General features: G+C 45.9%; 1 protein-coding gene across 1 annotated transcript in view; it reads left to right on the top strand.

Moving 5' to 3' along the window:
* The first annotated feature begins 11,905 nt into the window (after positions 1 to 11,905).
* Positions 11,906 to 20,145, top strand: part of SEC23B (SEC23 homolog B, COPII coat complex component) — a 192,100-nt gene continuing 183,860 nt past the window's right edge. The window contains exon 1 of the mRNA XM_069234733.1: positions 11,906 to 12,398. The gene's annotated coding sequence lies outside the window, so the exon portion shown is untranslated. The remainder of the gene's footprint in view (positions 12,399 to 20,145) is intronic.

Below are 20,145 nucleotides of genomic sequence, written 5' to 3'. Positions count from 1 at the left end.
CTATTAAGATGTCCGGGTTGACAGCTATTCCAGACTCCTTAGCCTGAAAACCAAGTTCAAGGATCTTGTTAAGAGGTCCTGACATATTGAGTAACTTGTCCTGGCATGACCGCCAAGCTCTGTCAAAGCTTGGTTGATTTTTTGCAGTACGGACACCGCCAACGCCCTGCTAAGAGACTGTTGCACTGAGGCATTAATAGCCTCAGACAAACCTCCCAACTGAGGACCAAGGGCCTCCTCATAGCCTTGCCCAAAATCCTCCTCATCAAAGAGCAACCACTCGGTCATTGTAACCCAATGCACTGCGAACGGGCAAAAATTAAACCAGTTGGACACTGGACTCAACAAGGGGGGAGCCATCCCAGGTGCAATAGGAAACTATTCCTAAGAGGGCTCCTCAGGCACCGCTGTATAAATATTATTGCAGCCCCCCAAATAATCTCTGAGGGTGTCCAGGAAAGCTTAAATCGAGGACAATAAACTTTCCAGAAAGCATGCACACCGCAAAGAATGCCGGGCTTGCTCCGTTATTGCAGCCAGAGGTCTACACAGATGACACGCACGTCAAGAATGCGAAAAACACGCAATTCCGATGTGCTGTCAACAGCCGGGAGGAGGAGAAACTGACAACGGAATGCACGTAGCCCATATAGTTTATCTAATAGGATTTGGGCTACGCGCTCCCGACTCCGCTATCCGACCTGGGCCGCACTAGGGAAAGGCACCGGTCACGCACAGAAGCGGGCGTGTCCAGAACGCAGAACCCAACCCGGGACCGAAAAAAACTGAAGGGCGCTGCAGCAATCAAAGCGCGCGTGCCGCCAAAACCAGAATCCCCAATACAGAAATCCCACTAACGAGGACCAGTATAAAAGAATACGAAAATGAGTACTTATCTCGCCAAAGAGCAGCAAAGAAAGAGGAGTTTTTCTAAGTGTTATGGACTCTAATAGGGTCAGGGAGCTGATGATTGGTGGGCATGTCGTGTATAACATGATGGGAAATGTAGTTAACTTTTTTCTGTATTTTGATTGGCTGCTGAAGTTTGAGTAGTAAAGAAAAAGAATCATAATGACATTTTTTCGAGCTTTTGCATCCAGAATTTTCAATTATATTAAGGACACGGAGGCGAGGATTATGCTTCTCTTTCTATGCTTTATTATCAACAACAGCCAATAGGAGAAGATGTTATTCAAGAAAAACATATCCCAGCATTCATGGGATTAACGTCATAACCATAGAGAACACAGCATATATAAACCTCTGAGGCAATAACACTTCTTCTTTTTTTGGGAAACTCAGTCAATAAAAGTTAATGAAGTCTATTAAAGATCGAACCGAACCAGTACAGTCCAAATCCCAGGAAAAAACAGCAACTCCAGGGAGAAGGAGTAATCAAGGATCCCTTGAAGAAGGCACATCATTTCTGGTCAAAGCCTAAGAAAAAGGGGGAGAAACAAGAAACTAATCATAGTAGATGGCCAGAACTAACTGGTAACAGTAAAGTTGCTAATAATGCCATAACATTTGGGTGGGTAAAGCAATGAGACATAAACACCAAAACAAGATACTTAACTCGTAAGTCGATGTCTTATTGCTAAATTAGGGAGGGCTAATCCTCGCCTCTGTGTCCTTAATAGAATTGAAAATTCTTGACGCGAAAGCTCAAAAATGTTTCATTCTATGTCAGGACCGGAGGCTCAGATTATGCTAGTTCAAAGCTGGTTAACCACAATCGATGCAATGTCTAAAATAGGTTTATAGTAGAAAGCCTTGAAAGTAGATTCTGAGGACCAGTCTGCTGCTTTCATAATGTTCTCCAATCTCATTCCCAAGTTAAAAGATTGTGAGGCCATAGCTCCGCGAACGGAATGAGCTTCGAACATGGATACATCAATTCCTGCTTCAGCCAGAAGCCATCTGATCCATCTGGCTAAAGTAGCTGCTGAGACTGGGTTGAAAGGTTTCCGAAGGGTAATTAATAATTGACCTCTAGAGTATCTACGAAATTCCTCTGTGGCCGCTTCATAAGCTTTTTAACATTGAACCACACACAACTTGGAGTTGTGAGGAAAAGCAGGATAAGACACTGACTTGGTGCCTGTCTTAGTATGCCTGGAAATAGAAAAAGAAACTCCTGTAGGGGAAAAGATCCTACCTGCTAGGTCGAGAGAACGCACATCTGATACTCTTTTGCAAGAAATGAGGCATAATAACAGAGTAAGTTTAGCTGAAAGCTGTTTGCGTGACAAAAATCTATTTTCTGGCCAGGAGGAAATAAATGAAAGTACCACATTAACGTCCCAAAGAGACGAATATCTAGGAAGAGGAGGATTAGTCATACGAATGCCTCTCATCAGTTTGCAAACTACAAAATGTTCACCAACAGGTTTACCTAAAACTGGTAGATGACCGGCTGATATAGAGGACCTATAATTATTAACAGATCTGTAAGCCAGACCAGACGCAGCAAGAGATACTAGAAAATTAGCCACTGGACTGACATCAGCCTTAAAGTGATCTGCGTCCCGCACACCATAAAACCCATCTCTTCCAAGCGGAGGTATATCGTTTATGAGTGTTGGTAGACCAGGCCTGATGGATGAAGTTGGAAGCCTGTTCAGAAATGCCTGGCAAGAGCCTTTGTTGCCCGAAATTCTCCAAGCCACCAGACGTAATTTGTCTGCCACAATTAAGGGATGAGGAATCCTTAGAGGGTCCAGCAAAAGGTTGCGCTGCAGAGGAATCAGAAGGGGAAAATCGCACAACTCTAGAGCCAAGGGGAACCAGGCTTGAGCTCTCCAAAGTGGGGTTATTAACACAATCTTGGTTCCCAGACGGCGAACCTGAGTCAAAACCCAAGGGATCATGCTGAAGGGGGGGGAGGGCATATCCCCGATGGGGTGACCAGTCCTGAAGGAAAGCATCTGTGGCCACTGCTTCCGGATCCGGTCTCCGGCTGAAGAACAGGGGAAGCTGGCGATTCAGTCTCGAAGCAAAAAGGTCTATCGATAACGGACCCCATTTCTGATTCAGAACTGAAAACACTTCTGGGAGGAGCATCCAATCGCTGCCATCACGAAGGAATCTGGAATTCCAATCCGCTACTGTATTGTTCGTTCCTGGTAGATACTCTGCAATCACTGAAATGCGTTGGTGTAGGCAATACTGCCAAAATTCCATGGAAATTCGAGCCAAGGTCTGGGACTTCGTGCCCCCAAGTTTGTTCACATATCTGACCGCTGAAACGTTGTCCATTCTCAGAAGAATGCAACAATCTGACTTCAGAGGTGAGACACTCCGGATCGCAAAGGATCCGGCAAGAAGTTCCAGGCAGTTGATGTGAAGGTGGAGTTCCTCCTCCGACCAACGAACTCCTGTGGTCAGATCCTCGCAGCGGGCTCCCCAGCCCCATCTGCTGGTATCTGATTCCAAAATCACATCCGGGGAGGTGCAGAAAATCGCCCGCCTGTTCCAGGCTTCCATATGCTTTATCCACCAGGCTATCTCCGAGCGGGCCTCTGTGGGCAGAGGCAGCATGTCTGTATGAGACAGGCCCTTCTGCAGATGGGGTATCGTGAGGCGTTGAAGTGCCCTGTAGTGAAGGGGGCCCGGGAAAATTGCCTGGATCAAAGAGGATAAAAGCCCCACCATCCTGGCTAAGTTCCTCAAGGACACTCTCTGTCTGGATAAGAGAAGGCGCAATTCTTTCTTGATATTGCGAACCTTCTGAGGTGGAGAATCAGTTGAGCTTTCACAGAATCTATCCGGAAACCTAGAAAATCAATCTGTTGAGATGGTTGAAGGCACGACTTGGATTGGTTGATTAAGAAGCCCAGGTTATGCTGGAGCTGAATTGTCCATATCAGGTGAATTTGAAGGAGATGGGGATCCTGAGCCATCTGGATCAGATCGTTGAGGTAAACGATCAGGCGTACCCCTCTGGCGCGAAGAGATTCCACTACTGCTCTCATCACCTTGGTAAAGCACCAAGGAGAGGAGGAAAGCCCAGAGGGTTGGACTTGAAACTCGAAACATTGGTCTTGCCAAAAAACTTTAAGGAAACGACAATGGGGAGGGAAGATAGGGATGCTCAAATAAGCGTTCTTTAGGTCTAGACGTACCAACCAATCTGCTTCCTGAAGAATATCCCTCAGGAGGTGAATACCCTCCATTTTGAAATGCCTGTAGACTATCCAGGCATTTAATTTTTTTAGATTGAGAACCAGCCTTGAGCCTCCGCCTTTCTTGTCTACCAGAAATATAGGGCTTAAAAAGCCCCTTGGATGGGGACAGCATGACAAATCGCCCCTTTTTTGAGCAGAGCTTGAACCTCCAGACTTATGGTGTCTTGATTGTGACGGGAAAAATGGAGAAGAGTGGGGGATGAGAGTTGAAGGGGGGACTGATAAAACTCCAGTCTGAAACCTTGAACTGTTTCTAACACCCAGGGATCTCTGGTTAGCTTTTGCCATTCTGCTAAGCAAGTCTGAACCCTGCCCCCCAAGAATCACCACTGAAGGCTGAATGAGTTCCACCTGAGTTGGAAGGGTCCTGGGAAGTTCCCTGTTGCCCCTTGTAGAAGTTCTTTCAATAGCGGGCCCTACCTCCTCGAGGCCGTGAGGGGTGGAACGTAGAGTCTGACTGTTGTTCCCTGTAATACCCATGTCCACGGGCAAAGGAATCACGTCTGGGGCCTTGATAATAGGAGCAGCCTGACGAGCGACCCCGCAAACGTCCAGCCCTCCGAAAAAGAGTCTCTCTGAATACCTTCTTAAGGGATAATTGGACTTTGTCCATGGAATTAAAAGTAGCTGCAAACTTGGAAAGATCTTTAATGAAGGGGGCTCCAAAAGGGAGGCCCTGAGCTACCTGTCCTGCTTCAGAGGTAGCGAGTTCAGTAAGTTGAGAGTCTATGCGCATTAGGATGGAGCGCCTTCTCTCAGTGGATATAGCCACATTAGCATTCCCAAGGTGACAAATGGCTCGTTGAGCCCAGACCACCAGGACATCTGGGTCAATAAGAGTATTCGACTCCTTCGCTACAAAAGCCATTTCTAGGATTTTTGCTAAGGGTCCATAAAGGTCAAGGAGCTTGTCTTGACATGACTTCCAAGCATGGTCAAGCCCTTTTTTGGGATCCTTAGCCCACTTTTTCATAAAGGTAACCACTGTCGGATCAATATCCGGAGTATCGGAAACTTTACCCTCAAGATCTGGTCTAGGGCACTCTGCACGTAATCTGGCCCACACATCTTTGTCAAACCCGGCCCTGATGTGATCCTGGAGGTAAGAGGCTACCTCTAGAGGTGGAGTCCAGCTTGAGGATCGAGGATGTATGATATCTTCTGGATTGAAGGACAACACCTGTGGGGCCTTGGAGACAGGACTTTTGGATTTCTCTGCTTTCTTACGTTTGCTCGGACCAGGACGTTCTCCGGGTTCCACATCTGAATCTGAATCAGATGAATGTTTGGAAGAAGAATGGTCAAAAGACTGATCAGAATCGTAAACATCCTGCAAATGCGAGGAACTATATCCATGTTCCTTTTGAATGGAGGCAGATAGTTTGTCACAATATCAGAGTGAGCCCACTTCTTGGCCTTTGATTTAACCTTGGAGGTAGAGGGTTGGGCTGTTTGTGCTTCCTCAGATGGAGTAATAGGCAGAAGCCAACCTTTATGGCGCACAAAGTTTTCAAAATGTTGAGTGAGAGGGCCGAGAGACTTCGCTAACACCTTATTCACAGATAGTTGAACGCTATTGTCCAATGCGCCCACCAGATTTTCTTCAAAAGAGGGGGATTCACCTTCAAAATATTCATCCTCCTCATAGGAGTAAGGTTGGGCCATAATAACATAGGGTACGTCACAAGGAACGTAAAATTCAGGGGTAGTCAGAGACTACAGTGAGGGGGAGTGCAAAAATCCCAGCAGGCTAAGTGAAATTTAAATTTATATGTAAAGCGTTGAGGGAGCAGCCTGCAGCACTCTAGGAAAAGCATATGCGTTAATTTTCTAACCCTGAGCCATACCAGTGGACTCAGGGCGTCAGGAGCCAAGGTAGAGCCAGTGTAGAAGGGTTGCAAAAAATGTTGGGTTCACTCGCGCTTGCTAATTCTCCCACCGCACCGTTGAAATCCTCCAGAGTAATGGGGAAAACGGGCGGCAGAAGAAAAAAACGTGCGCGCGTGTGAGCGTGCTACAACTGTGCTCTACTCTGGAGGCAGAAAGCCTCGTAATTGACAATTCGGGTGAAGCCCCGTAAATATATAGGCTCCAGCTCCCACTCAACAATAAAAGTGCAAAGCACAGCAAGCGCTATCGTTGCAATGCAAAATAAGGCACAACAGTAATATCGGTGGTAGAGAAATAAGAGGCACTTAACCCCTTCCCCGCCACGGATGTAATGGTTACGTCCATGGCAGCGCCCGTGTGGCGCCATGGACATAACCATTACGTCCTGAATGCTGCCCTCAGGAGAAGCGCTAGCGCTCCTCCCGAGGGCCGCCCACCCACCCCCCTAGGTCAGGGCTGACAGGGGAATCCCTTCCCCTTCAACCCCCGACCCCCCCCCCACCCCCCCTGTGACGTCAGCGCGCGAGCGCGCGCTGACAATCACACAACCTCCCCCATCGCGCTGGAAGCAGAGCTTCCAGCGCGATCGAAAGAGAAATGCTCAGCATTTCTCTTTCGATCACGTGGGGGAGGCCCGGAGGGGCTTCAAAGGGAAGGAAATGTATTTCCTTCCCTTTGAAGTCTCTCCGAGGGTTTCAAAAGCCGGATTGCTTGCAATCCGGCTTTTGAAACCCCACTAGACACCAGGGATTTTTTTTTTTTCTATGAAATTGACAGAAGGGAGCGACCCCTTGGGCAAGGGTCGCTCCCAGGGGGTCATTTTTTTTTAAGGCCTTTTCTGCCCCCAGTGGGGGCAGAAACCTCTAGACACCAGGGATACTTTTTTTTGGTTTGTTTTTTTATTTGTTTTCTTTTGTTTTTTAGGTGTGGGATGCGACCCCTTAGGCAAGGGTCGCTCCCATAGGGGGAAATTATATTTAGGCCATTTCTGCCCCCTTTGGGGGCAGATTGGCTTATTTTTATGAGGCCAATCTGCCCCCAAGGGGGGCAGAAACCACTAGACACCAGGGAGTTTTTTTTGTTTGTTTGTTTTTCACGTAAGGGGAGCGACCCCTTAGGCAAGGGTCGTTCCCTTGGGGGGCAAATTTATTTTAGGCCATTTCTGCCCCCCATGGGGGTAGATCAGCCTATTTTTATTAGCCCGCTCTGCCCCCACGGGGGGCAGAAACCACTAGGCACCAGGGATTTTTGTTGTGTTTTACAGATGGGGAGCGTCCCCTTAGGCAAGGGTCGCTCCCCTGGAGGGGCAAATTGTATTTAGGCCATTTCTGCCCGCTTTGGGGGCAGATCGGCCGATTTTAGGTCAATCTGCCCCCAAGGGGGGCAGAAACCACTAGGCACCAGGGATCTTTTTTTTGCGCCGTCACGCAAGGGGAGCGACCTTGTAGGCAAGGGTCGCTCCCCGGGGGGGGTGAGGGGGGTAAATTTATTTTAGGCCATATCGGCCTAGTGGTATTAGGCCGATCTGCCCCCGGGGGGGGGGGGCAGAAACCTTTAGGCGCCAGGGCAAATATTTTTTTGTGGGGTTTTTTTTTTGTTTGTTTGTTTTTTTAGAGATGGGGAGCGACGCATTAGGCAAGGGTCGCTCCCCTGGGGGGCAAATTTTATTTAGACCATTTCTGCCCCCCTTGGGGGCAGATTGGCCGATTGTAGGTCAATCTGCCCCCAAGGGGGGCAGAAACCACTAGGCACCAGGGATCTTTTTTTTGCGCAGTCACGCAAAGGGAGCGACCTTGCAGGCAAGGGTCGCTCCCCGGGGGGGGTGGGGGGGCAAATTTATTTTAGGCCGTTTCTGCCCCCCTGGGGGCAGATCGGCCTATTGGTATTAGGCCGATCTGCCCCCGGGGGGGGCAGAAACCTTTAGGCGCCAGGGCAATTTTTTTGGGGGGGGGTTTTTTTTTTTGTTTGTTTGTTTTTTTAGAGATGGGGAGCGACGCATTAGGCAAGGGTCGCTCCCCTGGGGGGCAAATTGTATTTAGACCATTTCTGCCCCCCTTGGGGGCAGATTGGCCGATTGTAGGTCAATCTGCCCCCAAGGGGGGCAGAAACCACTAGGCACCAGGGATCTTTTTTTTGCACAGTCAAGCAAGGGGAGCGACCTTGCAGGCAAGGGTCGCTCCCCGGGGGGGTGGGGGGCACATTTATTTTAGGCCATTTCTGCCCCCCTGGGGGCAGATCGGCCTATTGGTATTAGGCCGATCTGCCCCTGGGGAGGGCAGAAACCTTTAGGCGCCAGGGCAAATTTTTTTTTGTGTGGGTTTTTTTTTGTTTGTTTTTTTAGAGATGGGGAGCGACGCATTAGGCAAGGGTCGCTCCCCTGGGGGGCAAATTGTATTTAGACCATTTCTGCCCCCCTTGGAGGCAGATTGGCCGATTGTAGGTCAATCTGCCCCCAAGGGGGGCAGAAACCACTAGGCACCAGGGATCTTTTTTTTGCGCCGTCACGCAAGGGGAGCGACCTTGCAGGCAAGGGTCGCTCCCCGGGGGGGTGGGGGGCACATTTATTTTAGGCCATTTCTGCCCCCCTGGGGGCAGATCGGCCTATTGGTATTAGGCCGATCTGCCCCTGGGGAGGGCAGAAACCTTTAGGCGCCAGGGCAAAAATTTTTTTGTGTGGGTTTTTTTTTGTTTGTTTTTTTAGAGATGGGGAGCGACGCATTAGGCAAGGGTCGCTCCCCTGGGGGGCAAATTGTATTTAGACCATTTCTGCCCCCCTTGGAGGCAGATTGGCCGATTGTAGGTCAATCTGCCCCCAAGGGGGGCAGAAACCACTAGGCACCAGGGATCTTTTTTTTGCGCCGTCACGCAAGGGGAGCGACCTTGCAGGCAAGGGTCGCTCCCCGGGGGGGTTGGGGGGGCAAATTTATTTTAGGCCATTTCTGCCCTCCCTGGGGGCAGATCGGCCTATTGGTATTAGGCCGATCTGCCCCCGGGGGGGCAGAAACCTCTAGGCACCAGGGCAAATTGTTTTTTTTGTGGGTTTTTTTTGTTTGTTTGTTTGTTTTTGTAGAGATGGGGAGCGACCCATTAGGCAAGAGTCGCTCCCCTGGGGGGCAAATTGTATTTAGACCATTTCTGCCCCCCTTGGGGGCAGATTTGCCGATTGTAGGTCAATCTGCCCCAAGGGGGGCAGAAACCACTAGGCACCGGGGTTTTTTTTTTGGCACCAATGTCACGCAAGGGGGGGCGACCCCATAGGCAAGGGTCGCTCCCGGGGGGGCAGGGGGGTTGGGGGGGTGGGGGACAAATTTATTTTAGGCCATTTCTGCCCCCCCTGGGCCCGTCTGAGCTAGAGGCCAAAATACACAGGTAGGCACTGTTTTCTATGAAAAAATGTGATGTGTCCACGTTGTGTTTTGGGCCATTTCCTGTCGCGGGCGCTAGGCCTACCCACACCAGTGAGGTATCATTTTTATCGGGAGACTTGGGGGAACGCTAGGTGGAAGGAAATTTGTGGCTCCTCTCAGATTCCAGAACTTTCTGTCACTGAAATGTGAGGAAAACATGTTTTTTTAGCCAAATTTTGAGGTTTGCAAAGGATTCTGGGTAACAGAACCTGGTCAGAGCCCCACAATTCACCCCATCTTGGATTCCCCTGGGTTTCTAGTTTTCATAAATGCGCTGGTTTGCTAGGTTTCCCCAGGTGCCGGCTGAGCTAGAGGCCAAAATCCACAGGTAGGCCCTGTTTTCTATGAAAAAATGTGATGTGTCCAGATTGTGTTTTGGGCCATTTCCTGTCGCGGGCGCTAGGCCTACCCACACAAGTGAGGTATCATTTTTATCGGGAGACTTGGGGGAACGCTGGGTGGAAGGAAATTTGTGGCTCCTCTTAGATTCCAGAACTTTCTGTCACCGAAATGTGAGGAACATGTGTTTTTTTAGCCAAATTTTGAGGTTTGCAAAGGATTCTGGGTAACAGAACCTGGTCCGAGCCCCGCAAGTCACCCCTCCTTGGATTCCCCTAGGTCTCTAGTTTTCAGAAATGCACAGGTTTGGTAGGTTTCCCTAGGTGCCGGCTGAGCTAGAGGCCAAAATCTACAGGTAGGCACTTCGCAAAAAACACCTCTGTTTTTTTCCAAAATTTAGGATGTGTCCACGTTGCGCTTTGGGGTGTTTCCTGTCGCCGGCGCTAGGCCTACCCACGCAAGTGAGGTATCATTTTTATCGGGAGACTTGGGGGAACGCTGGGTGGAAGGAAATTTGTAGCTCCTCTCAGATTCCAGAACTTTCTGCCACAGAAATGTGAGGAACATGTGTTTTTTTAGCCAAATTTGGAGGTTTGCAAAGGATTCTGGGTAACAGAACCTGGTCCGAGCCCCGCAAGTCACCCCTCCTTGGATTCCCCTAGGTCTCTAGTTTTCAGAAATGCACAGGTTTGGTAGGTTTCCCTAGGTGCCGGCTGAGCTAGAGGCCAAAATCTACAGGTAGGCACTTCGCAAAAATCACCTCTGTTGTCTTCCAAAAATTTGGATGTGTCCACGTTGCGCTTTGGCGCGTTTCCTGTTGCGGGCGCTAGGCCTACCCACACAAGTGAGGTATCATTTTTATCGGGAGACTTGGGGGAACATAGATTAGCAAAACAAGTGTTATTGCCCCTTGTCTTTCTCTACATTTTTTCCTTCCAAATATAGGAGAGTGTGTAAAAAAGACATCTATTTGAGAAAAGCCCTGTAATTCACATGCTAGTATGGTCACCCCGGAATTCAGAGATGTGCAAATAACCACTGCTCCTCAACACCTTATCTTGTGCCCTTTTCGGAAATACAAAGGTTTTCTTGATAGCAATTTTTTACTCTTTATATTTCAGCAAATGAATTGCTGTTTACCCGTTATAGAATGAAAACGCACGTCAGGGTGCAGCTCATTTATTGGCTCTGGGTTCCTCGGGTTCTTGATGAACCTACAAGCCCTATATATCCCCGCAACCAGAGGAGTCCAGCAGATGTAACGGTATATTGCTTTCGATAATCTGACATTGCAGGGAAAAGTTACAGAGTAAAACGTAGAGAAACATTTATGTTTTTTTCACCTAAATTTCAATATTTTTCTTTTTCAGTTGTTATTTTCTGTAGGAAACCCTTGTAGGATCTACACAAATGACCCCTTGCTAAATTCAGAATTTTGTCTAGGTTTCAGAAATGTTTAGGTTTCTGGGATCCAGCATTTCTGTCACTGACTGGAAGGAGGCTGAAAGCACAAAAAATTGCAAAAATGGGGTATGTCCCAGAAAAATGCCAAAATTGTGTTGAAAAATTGGGTTTTCTGATTCAAGTCTGCCTGTTCCTGAAAGCTGGGAAGCTGCTGAGTTTAGCACCGCAAACCCTTTGTTGATGCCATTTTCAGGGGAAAAACCACAAGCCTTCTTCTGCAGCCACTTTTTCCAATTTTTTTGAAAAAAACAAAATTTTCCCTGTATTTTGGCCAATTTCTTGGCCTCTTTCAGGGGAACCCACAAAGTCTGGGTACCTCCAGAATCCCTAGGATGTTGGAAAAAAAGGACGCAAATTTGGCTTGGTTAGCTTATGTGGACAAAAAGTTATGCGGGCCTAAGCGCGAACTGCCCCAAATAGGCAAAAAAAGGCCTGGCACAGGAGGGGGAAAAGGCCTGGCAGCGAAGTGGTTAACTAGCTGCAGAAACAGCAAAGAAAGAGGAAGTGTTATTGCCTTAGAGGTTTATATATGCTGTGGTCTCTATGGTTATGACCTTAATCCCATGAATGCTGGGATATGTTTTTCTTGAATAACATCTTCTACTATTGGCAGCTGTTGATAATAAAGCATAGAAAGAGAAGCATAATCTGAGCCTCCGGTCCTGACATAGAATTCCGAAGGAGAAGCGCACCTATATCATTCTCTCCCACTGGTGACGTCGACCTATACAGCTCGTGAAGATGAGGGGGGGAAAAAACAAAAGGATATAGTATAAACGTCATGAAAATGCCCAAGAACAGAAACTGTAAAAGCTGTGAAACAGACATAAAAGAAGGACGCCTACGCCAAAGCCTTTCCTTGGCCTTTGACCAGGAAGTGGCACAACTACTTTGTCCTCTTTCGCTGCTTCTAGCTCTCTGTTATTGGTACGACAGCCTGTACGTGGCAGCCGGGTTCTGCCCCTTTTTGATCTGCGTCATCTGGGCGTACTATCCTTCGGCCAACCACTGCAGAGCTGAGCTGTACTTGTCGAGCTGAACCTTCAACTCTATCATCATCATCATCCGCACAGGACCCGGATCCGGCACCGTCCACGGAAGCGGCCACCAGGTGAGATTTCGTTATTCGATGTTTGATGTTGTTCTATCCCTAAGTATATTCTGGCTAAATGATCGCACAATGACCATATAAATAAGCGTATCGTGACTTTACCAGAGACTCCGTAGTCATTAACTGAATCAGGTCCATTAATAAGGGATCACAGCTTCCTAGGGCGATGCTTTCTCCCCTGTCCCCTCCGGTCTCTGATCTTTGTCGTCACAGTATTTCCTTTTGGTATGGCAGTCCCGATCCATGCTCTGTTGCCAGTGTTATTTAAAATAGAGGTGTCACAGAAGGGGCTGTCGGTTGCGTCATAACTCCCCTTAGGAACATGGGAATTACCAAATACAAGGCCACCGCTTCTGTATGGCCCGGTTTCTATTCAAGTGGACTACAACTGATCCTTATGTCATCAAAGCTGCGCATTACCTAGGCATGCATTTTCCGCCGACAGTAGGGAAAGTACTTATACATGTAGTTCTCGTTTCTCCTTTATAAGTGTTGGACTTTTGTTCAAAGGACGTTGTTTCTGTTGAGTAAACGGAACTGGCTGTATTTCCGTGAAGTGAAACTATTTACACCTATGTGTTGCTCTCTTCCTTAGAGGATATGTGCTCGGTTTTGTCAAAACAATTGCATATCCCTGCTTCCGCCGAGCCTGTTATGAGCCACGTGAGCTGCTGTAGTTTTTTTTATTTTATTAGCATAACAATCAAAAATAAACCAGGTGACATACGGTAAAAGCATGATGATAAGTAGCACAGTGACATTTTGCAGTACGTAACCAGTAAGTATTCACCCAACCCCACCCCTCGCACTGTCGCCAGTGGCTCTTTCTGTTGCAGTCTTGGATAGTCCCCCTCGGTACCAAGCATTACGATTGTTGTCCGATACAGGAGTAAATAGTTGTCCCTGATGTTCGTTCCATTTCCCCGACACCTTAGTCAATTTTGTGCGGAAACCTACTACTATCAAAGACTGCCTACTTTACCATGTGTAGTTCTTGCACATGTTCCCGGTCTATGCAGATAGATCTGACTGGAGTGTCATATCATAAACATTGTTCTTATCCTCCTGAACATGTTTGATGTCACTAGTGGGGCACATATAACACCTTTCAGGCTTAGCTCACACCTGGCCCGCGATACTGTCCTGTCCCTGCATTCTTACAAAACACTCGAAGCATCCTCCTATATAGTGAGTTGCATGTCCCTTAAACATCCCTTTACTCGCTAGTGTGTAGCGTATGGTACAATATGGAATTTTTAACACACATACAAACGTTTTCCGATTATCACTGAGTCATGGCTTTATCTGTGACCGTAACAAAGGCTTGCTACATTAGATATTGCTGCCTCCTCATGGTTACAGTTTGGTCTGAATCCTACAACAGTTCACTTGACTATTGAATGTTGTATCGAGTGGTGGTGATTGTGCAGTGAGGAAATAACGTAAGAAGTAAGTGCACATTTTTTGCGTTTTTAATAGTCCTCAATTAGTGTCCTGTTAACCACAGAAGGTATCATGTTAGCCAGGGATTGGTCTTGCGTTAACGTTGTTGTACATTAGCTTCTATTACTGTTGATAGGTGGTGTTAGGACCTGGTATGTACACTGTATTCCTTGTGTTCCAGTCCGAGTTGTCTGCTAAAATACATAGAAAATCTAAAATTATGACCACTTTGGATTACATAATAATTTGTCCTGTGGTAGAGCTGGTAACTGCAGAGCTATTGCAAATATATTGACAAGTAAAGCAATTTTTGGCATTGGAGCAGAAGAGCAATGCATTTGTAACTGCCTTTTCTAACTCTGGTCTGACAAGACCTTAATACATTGGGAAATCGTCATCAACCGCACAGTTTGGGTTTAGATGGATGGCGGGTTCTTTTCTGTTTTTTTTGCTGTTAGTCTTTTAAGTAATGGTTTCCCAGGATTACAATTAAGCTTTCCCTATCTCAATTCGATACACATGAGGCATTGTAATGTGCTGATTTGCCGCCTTTTCCGATTTCGAAGTGGTAATGGAACGTAAACATGATGTTTAAAGCCAGAGGACCCTCTTTTTGGATTCACTTTATTTACTTCACCCCCTATTTAGTTTACCTTATAGAACATCTAGAGGTTCCTGCCATTCTATTCACAAATGCATCGTAGCATTTTATGCGTACTGTTGATTTGTGACGTTGCTTCCTTTGAAAACCTCTGCATTTTTAATGATTCTTCTTCTCCTTCTCCTTCTCCTTCTCCTTCTCCTTCTCCTTCTTCTTCTTCTCAGATTACAAGATTCTCCTGTGTCTTATTATCAAATAATTGTAACTTTTTAACACCAAGATTTACGAGCAAAACATAATCATGTAGTGTTAATCATACCACAGGTGTGGAACGTAATAAAATACCTACTTGTCCATGGTGCTTCATAAATCTACTTGTCCTGTAACAAAATCCACTTGTTTCTCTGGTGCCATATAGTGCAGCGACAGACCATGGCAGCAATCTCATTACATAAGGGCAATGATTATAGCCTCTCTGATTATGCCACAGCTCATACTATATAGTAGGGTTTGAATACTAGCAAATCCCTTAAGTACATACTGAGGCTGTAGATAGCAGGGAGCAATAGTTCCAAGTTTGGAATGCCCTTCTGAGTCTGTGCAAAACTACAAACTTGCATTTTTTTTTTTTTTTTTTTGTACCTGCTCTTCTTTTCTCATTTGTTTTCCATACTGAGAAAGCTTGAACATTTATTCCTGACAGTGGGGGGTGGGGAGGAGAGGAAGTAATTGCAGGGGGATGTGAACTTTTAGACGCTCCACAGATTTTCGCATGAGCAAATCTAGACATATTTGCTTGAGCTAAAATGTAGTTCAGAAACATTTTCTTGAAATACCACTTCCTGGCTTATTTCTGTACATTGTTGGTAATTCATGTGCTGTAAACCAATACAAGAGCATATACCATGAGGGCACTTTTGTGACTTCTTTAGAAATTGGGCCCCCAGTTCTGTCTGGTATTAACCAAGACCGTGTGTGTGTGTGTGTGTGTGTGTGTGTGTGTGTGTGTGTGTGTGTGTGTCTGTGTCTCTCTCTCCTCTCTCCTCTCTTCTCTCTCCAAATTGACAAAACCAAAAGTCTGACAACAAATGTCTGACCTACTGACTTTGTCAACGCTTTCTTATTTTCATGTTTCCCATAATCTGGTTACACAGGTTTTTCCATTATTGCTAAATTTTATTTAGAAATAATACTGTGCGTCAACACATTTAACTAAATAATGCTTCAAAGAAATGGTACCTAAAATTTAACAGCAGCTTAGCAAAACATTTTTTCCCTCATTGCATTTTTTTAATGAACGTTTTGATTTTTAAATCAAAGAATCCTCAATACTGCTTTTCAAAACTTCTGCAAATACATCTAATCAGAGAGCTTTCTGGGAGCACTATACATAGCCTCAAATTGTTCAACTTTGCAAATGTGTGTACACATTTTTATACTGAAACTATTTTCAGTAGTTACTACATTTCCTTAGCACGCCCTCACCCTAATAATACAGGATTTGCATTAATGAAACATAAATACATGTTTGAACAGCATTAACACAGGGACACATGTTACCTTTACTGTAACAATGCACTTCCCTAATACATAATGTGGTAATTTAAACTGGCAAAAGGGTTTGTGCTGCAGGGGGTTGGGCCTACTTGGCCCACAGACAAAATAAATATGAAAACTTGTTACCTTTTACCCCAAACAATATGTCCTGGGCGGCAGGCTATAGGTATTTCACATCCCTGCATACACCGTTTTGCCATCATGTTGATCACCTTTAAGATGGTCAGCAATAGGGTAGCAGGCTCTCTTTTTTTGTTTTTGTTTGTTGTGATCGCTTGTTGTGGGACTGGGTATGTTTTGCCAGTAATATTAATATGAGGAGGCTTATTAATATACAAATACAACAACTTGAGATAGTTAAAAGTAGGAATAGCATCCACTTTAGTGTGCAATAGGCAAGAAAAGTTTCTAATGATTCTACACTTGATGTGCTGTACATTTTCTGTTTTAAGTTTGCTTGTATAGAAAGACTTTGTGGCATCTGTCCAAACGTAAATTGCTGTTAAGTTCATTAGGTCGAAGCCTACCATACAGCGCTGCTGTCTTGTTTGCTAAATACATCTTGGGGATATTCAGAAAGCTGGCCTAGGAATACATTCAACCCGTTGCTTACCATTGACTTTGTGGTTTATAACTCACATTTTGTGGCTTTCGATTTGCTTTCTTTATTTGCTTTAGGCTGTGCAGCTTGAGTTTGTCCCTCCTGTTGCCCAAATCACGTTTTCTGTATTCTTCCACAAACTCACTTTCTGTGAACAGGCCTTTACAGCTTGTTCTTATCTTGTCACATTTGTTGTGCATTCAAAGATAGAGGTCAGATGCCAATCTCTCTCTTCCAAGGGAGCTTGGTGTTTTACTTTTCTTTCTCTGACTTCAAAGTAAGAGAATTTATGTGACAGTCCTGCTGAGTATCCATATGAGAGCCGAGGGTGTAGGGTGCTTTTTCTAGCACTACAAAAAAGTGAACTGTGCTGATGTTTCAGATTATATCAGAATTAGTACAGATGAAGCACTTTTTTTATAATTCTGAAGTGTGGTGGAAACAAATATCTGAATACGATCAAAGCACATCGATACACTGGGTGATGACATTTGCACACATTATTGTTTATATGCAGTAAAACCGTATTTTGGTACAAATGTAATGGTCATTTGAATAGAAAATATTTTGTCTATAATGGCAGCGCACTACCACACCATACATACTCCACACTACAACACTCCACTCTATCCTTCCACTCTGTGCTGCGCTGTTCTATTTGACTCCACTCTGACATGTCACTCCACTTTATGTACCTCCACTCTAGAACACTACTCCATGCCACTCCAATCTACGCCACTCACTTCATAATACAATATGCCACTCTACTCCCCTCCACACCACTTACCCCACCCCAGTTTACCCCTCCACTCCATTATACCCCTCTACCCCACTTTGCTACAGTCTAACCCAATCTATACCACTCCAGTCTATCCTATCCCACTCCAGTCTACTCCACTCTAACCCAGTCTACTCCACTCCACTCCAATCTACCCCACTCCACTGTGATCCAGTGTACCCCACTCCACTACAATCTATCCCACACCAATCTACCCCTCTCCACTCGTCTACCCCCCTCTATTTGAGTCTACTTCACTCCAATCTACCCCAATTTAGTCTACTACACTCAACTCAAAGCTACCAAACTCAGCTCCAGTCTACCTCATTCCACTACAGTCCACTCCAATCTACCCCACTCCACTACATCCCCAGTTCAGGTCGCTCCACTTTATTCCAATATACCCCACTCCTCTGCAATCTAGCTAACTCTTCTCCACTCTAATCTACCCCACACCACCACAATCCACCCCACTCCATTCCGCCCAATCAACCCCACTCCCCTCTAATCTACCCAAGCCCACTTCACTCCAGTCTACCCCACCCCATTCCAGTCTACCCCATCTATTCCAGTCTACCCCACTCCACCCCATTGCAATGTACCTGACCCCACTCCAAACCAATCCACTTCACCCCACTCTATTCCAATCTACCTTACTCTAATCCACCCCACTCCACTCCACTGTAGTCTACCTTACAAAATTCCACTCCTGTCTACCTCACTCCACTCTTTCCCCCAACCTATCTCGTCCTACTCCAGTCTCAACTCCACTCAACTTTACCAGACTCTACCCCAATCCACCATACTCTATTCCACCCTAACCCACCCCACTTCACCCCAGTGTACCACATGACACTCAAATCTACCCCACTCTGGTCCAGTCTAACCCACTCCACCCCACTCCAGTCTACCCTACCTCACTCCAAACTACCCTACTCCAGTCTAACCCATCCAGTCTGCTATAGTCCAATCTACCCCAAATCTACTCCAGTTTAATCTACCCTACCCTAATCCATTCTACCCCACTCCAGTTTACCCACACAACTATATCCAACTCTACCCCACTTTACCACAGTCCACTCCAATCTACCCCACTCATATCTACTCCTTTCCCCTCCTAGCTACCCCAATATATCCTACTCCGATGTACCCCACTCAACCCCAGTCTAAACCATTTCAATCTACTCCACTCCAATCTACCATGTTCATATACCCAATCTATTCCACTGAAAGCAAATCTACCCCACTGATGCTCCTAACGTTTAGCCATGCTGAACAGCAGCCACGTTAGTGTACATAGTGGCTAAAAGGCATTGTCATTGCCAATAGCTCTTGCATAGGTGAGACCTGTTGGCTTTTCCTATGCTTGTTTTTATGCAGCAAATGGTAACTGTGGATATCTGGGGAGGCGGGCGGGAAAGTAGACAGTTGACAGATGCTGTCCTCTTTTGCTGTGTGGCTTTAATGGTAGCCAGGAGGTATATAGTGCAGTATGGTGGAGGGGCGGGAGCACGATCAGGCCTACAATATCAGAATTTACCTCGAACATGAACTGGTCCACGCATAAATAGAGGCACACGCTACATCAAATTAGTGCACAACTTCAGTTAATAGTACAAAAGTTCAAATGAAATCTCAGTCAGAATCCGATGAGATGTCCAAGTCCAAAGCACATAATCATAATCAAAATCTTTATCTTCTAGAAAGATGAAAATAAGCGTTGCAGTTCTTGTGTATGGTTCACCCAAATCTGGAATTTATTGGTTTCAAACTGATCCTTATGTTTCCATAAGTGAAATGATGGAATTTCAAATGCATGCATGCAGAGGAGGTGGTATAATAAGTGAGGGGGGGTCCCAGCGAAAATTGGTGATGGTGTGTCGACCATGGAAGGGAATAGTTACAGACTTTCAGCCTGACGTGGTATCTTAACAGGGGAGAACCGATGGCATTTGTTGGACCACATCTGACAGGGGGATTCCCGGATGGGTGCTGGGAGAATGTGTTGGGGTAGATCAAGTACTCTTGAGGTAGGGTGTGGTGGGGGAAGGCTGCCAATGACTGATGTAAGTGCTGCAAGAGGATTGTTTGCTTTTTTAACTGTACTTTGTTAAAATAAAAATATACATATAAAAAAAAATTGTCAATCTTCCTACATTTTCACTGTCATCTGTACAACATTAAGAAATCATCTGACGACAAGATATCTCTCAATGGCAAAAGAACCCAGTAGTCACTGTTGAAACACCCATTGACATTGAAGTCACCCCCTTTGACATCAAGCCATCACGTCTATATTGAGGCCACCGTAATTGACGCCGAAAACAACTAAACCTATTTCGACAATCGCACATTCTCATTTTAAATCAGCCTCGGTCATCTTTGAAACCTTACATCAGAGGGCATCATCAAGGCCTCTCCTTCCTCTAGTCCTTGGTCTTCTTGAGCCCACAGTGCAGTATTTCTAAAACCTGCCTCATTAAACCTGTTCTATTTAGGCTCCCGAATTCATATAAACCACCTTACCAAGACCCTCTGGTTCTTATATCAGACCATCCACCAGAGGCTGTAATTGTAGCTCGAGCAAGGAAGTCACACACAACATCACCTTCTTCTTCTGTACCACCAGACAAAGAAAGTAAAAGATCGATTATCTAGGAAGGAAAATGTATAGAACATGGAGTTCCACTATGAAAGTGGCCAGTGCTAATGGTCTTTGGGCAGATATGATCAATCCCTCTGGACCTCTGTCCAGAGGTTTACACAC

This window comes from Pleurodeles waltl, chromosome 5 (assembly GCF_031143425.1).
Source record: "Pleurodeles waltl isolate 20211129_DDA chromosome 5, aPleWal1.hap1.20221129, whole genome shotgun sequence".
NCBI lineage: Eukaryota > Metazoa > Chordata > Amphibia > Caudata > Salamandridae > Pleurodeles > Pleurodeles waltl.
The sequence above is the reverse complement of the archived record's forward strand: the minus strand, read 5'-3'. Positions and strand labels throughout refer to the sequence as shown.